This window comes from Oryctolagus cuniculus, chromosome 8, assembly GCF_051225735.1.
Source record: "Oryctolagus cuniculus isolate XC-2025 breed Fujian yellow rabbit chromosome 8, ASM5122573v1, whole genome shotgun sequence".
Classification (NCBI taxonomy): domain Eukaryota; kingdom Metazoa; phylum Chordata; class Mammalia; order Lagomorpha; family Leporidae; genus Oryctolagus; species Oryctolagus cuniculus.
The window spans coordinates 120,483,923-120,487,195 of record NC_142874.1 but is presented as its reverse complement, the minus strand read 5'-3'; the positions used below and the strand labels follow the sequence as shown (position 1 = coordinate 120,487,195).

General features: G+C 46.1%; 1 pseudogene; it reads left to right on the top strand.

Annotated features, from left to right (window-relative positions):
- The first annotated feature begins 2,686 nt into the window (after positions 1-2,686).
- Positions 2,687-2,829, top strand: LOC138843617 (U2 spliceosomal RNA; annotated as a pseudogene).
- The last annotated feature ends 444 nt before the right edge of the window (positions 2,830-3,273 follow it).

Sequence of the window (3,273 nt, the reverse complement as noted above, 5' to 3'; positions counted from 1 at the left end):
TTGTCTTGCTTGGCTTTGTAAGGTGAGTGGAGAAAGAGGCTAATGTCCATGCCGGTTCCTGTCGCTCCCCATCTTCGTGCAGGAACGACACAGGACCCTGCGCTGTTCTTTCGTCTGCTCGGCCCTTCCCGGGTTTGCTGCTGGTTCTTCCCGGGTTGGCTACCGTCCCTTCTTCCTCCGTGGAAGGGCGGTTCCCCCTGGCCACTTTCCCCACTTCCGCAGGGGAGTGGCATACCACCAGCCAGCTCTCTCGGGGGCTGCACAGGTGTTCCTCTTAGATGTTCCCCTTAGATGTTCCTGGTGCATGTTGTCTCTCTCCTCCTTTATAGTCCTCTTCCGCCAATCCCAACTCTGCTACCCACACGCCAAGTACGCTGCTCTCCTCCAATCAGGAGCAGGTCCTGCAGCTTGTCAAGTTGGTGAGAGGCAGCTGGGTAGAAGCTGTTGCCTCCTCTCCCAGCGCCATATTGTGGGAGAGCAGATGCCTAGAATAAGTCTTAATTCCAGTAACTTAGTCTAGTCCGAGTTGCTCCCCACAGGTTCCCCTTATTTATTCGTTTTTTTTTTCTCTCCTCCAGTCAGCCTGGTGAACTTTCCCCAGTGGGGCTTCAGGCCTCGTTCCCTCTAGGCTCTTTCTGCCTTTCCCCACCAATGTCTCGGGTTACCTGGCCCAGCCCTGGCTATTGCAGTCATTAGGGAGTGAACCTGCAGTTGGAAGACCTCTGTATGTCTCCCTACTTCTCTGTATAAGTCTCATTCTGTCTCTGATACAAAAAATAATTTTTTAAATATATGAACTCCTTCAATGTGATTCTGGTAATCATTATTTATTGAGTGTCTGATATGTATTGGATCTATTTTAAATTATTCTTTGTTTAGTCTCCAAGATAAAATGGTAAACTGGGTGCTATTTTTCTTTTCTTTTTCTTTTCACAAATAATCAGTGCAATTCTGGAAAGATTAAACAACTTGATTGTAAGTCCATGCCTTTTTTGCTTTACCAGCCTTCCGTTGCTACGTCACTGCAAGTTGGGGGAAGGGATGAAGTGGGACTCTGGGGTCTGATGATAAGCAGGAGACCAGATCAGGCAGTGTAGTGGGGCTGAAGCCGATCAGGAGTCTTGTCTCTATGTGCTGGGATGACATCAAGCCATGTAAGCCACAAGTGGGAACGCTGAAACCAAAGGCAAACCAATTACACCTTCAGGAACCAAGAAGCTCAGGCAGAAGCTGGATTGCCAACTCCAAAAAGGGAAACCTGAGGTAGCCAAGTTGAAAATATTCCTCGATTTAAAATCTTGGATTGTTATGGCCAGAGTTCAGTGAAGGGGCCCAATAGAAAAGGAAGAATGTGTAGAGCTAGTGAGTGACCAACCACCTTGCTCAGTGTCCATTCTTGTGTTCCAGCCAAGGAAAAATCCGATTGTGTGCTCACAGAGCACATAACAGAGGGTCTAATGGAATGCAGGAGCCTTTGAAAACACAGCTTTCAGAAGCAGTCCTGCTGAAGGCAAGAGTCAAGGCTTAGTAATGTTCTGGATCCTGTCACTTGCTTGATGCATGGCTTTGGAGAAAGCCATTGAGTCTAGGTTTCTTCATTTGTAAAATAGAAATAAATAAAACCAAAACATTTTAATCCAACTAAAAATAATCACACCGACAAAAAGTAGTAACTAAAACAACAAATCTTGTCCTGTTGCTGACCTCCAGCCTACTTCTGGCCCAGGCTGCATCAAAACAGTGCCGTCTAAACAATCTGCTTTGCTGGAGAAAATAAATGCAATAGGACCTAGAACATAATGGGAATGTAATCAGTAAGAGCTGTTGTAACTGTGGCTTGTGTTGTTATACACAAAGGACCATAGAGAAAACAGGGAGACACCACCAGGCATAACTCTCAGGCAGATAGGGATTCAACTGGTTTCACCTGATTTTTACTAAATCTACTCCAGGTCAAAGAAAACTCACCATGACTCTTTTTCAAGAGGCAATTTTTCAGCTGCCTTGTGCTTCTTTAAGTGTGAAAACTACAGTGAGATTCAGCACAGACACTTGCTAAATTGATTTTCTTCTTAGGTTCTGTGCCTGTTTTGCTTTGTTTTGTTTTTTATTTGATAGGTAGAGTTACACAGAGAGAGAATGACAGAAAGAGAGAGGTCTTCCATCCATTGGTTCACTCCCCAGATGGCTGCAATGGCCAGAGCTGAGCAGATCTGAAGTCAGGAGCCAGGATAGATGTCAATATAATAATAATAGAGGTTTTATTTAAAAAAAAAAAAGATTTATTCATTTATTCGGAAGGCACAGTTACAGAGAGGCAGAGGCAGAGAAAGAGGTCTTCCATCCGCTAATTCACTCCCCAAATGGCCCAATGGCCGGAGCTAAGCCAATCTGAAGCCAGAAGCCAGGAGCTCCTGGGTCTCCCATGCTAGTGCAGGGACCCAAACACTGGGGCCATCTTCTACTACCTCCCCAGATCATAAGCACACAGCTGGATTGGAAGAGGAGCAGCTAGGACACAAACCGGCACCCGTACAGGATGCCAGTACCACAGGCAGAGGCTTAGCCTACTAGCCACAGTGCCAGCGCCCTGTGCCTGTTTTATACATGAAGAAAACAACATCCAGAAAGGTAATGATAATGTATTGATTTGATGAAAGAGAGAGAGATCTTAAGAAGGAATATCATCGCTTCTCGGCCTTTTGGCTAAGATCAAGTGTAAGAAGGAATATCTTTAGATGATAAATATTTCTAGTACACAGTCATTCAAGACAAAAATAGGTGAAATAGTGGCTTCTATCCACTGTCAGATGTTTTTTGTTCTCAGTGAGCTCCTATGGATGTACTTAATTCAAAATATCCTCTGCTTATAATAATTTTTTCCCGGGCCGGCACCGCGGCTCACTAAGCTAATCCTCCACCTTGCCGCGCCAGCACACCGGATTCTGTCCCGGTTGCCCCTCTTCCAGGCCAGCTCTCTGCTGTGGCCCGGAAGTGCAATGGAGAATGGCCCAAGTGCTTGGGCCCTGCACCCCATGGGAGACCAGGAGAAGCACCTGGCTCCTGCCATCGGATCAGCGTGGTGCACCGGCCACGGCGGCCATTGGAGGGTGAACCAACAGCAAAAGGGAGACCTTTCTCTCTGTCTCTCTCTCTCACTGTCCACTCTGCCTGCCAAAAAAAATAATAATAATTTTTCCCAAAGAAATAAAGGAATTGAGAAGGAGGAAGAGGAGAGGAAGAAGAAAATGGGGTCAACATAACCAACTCTGG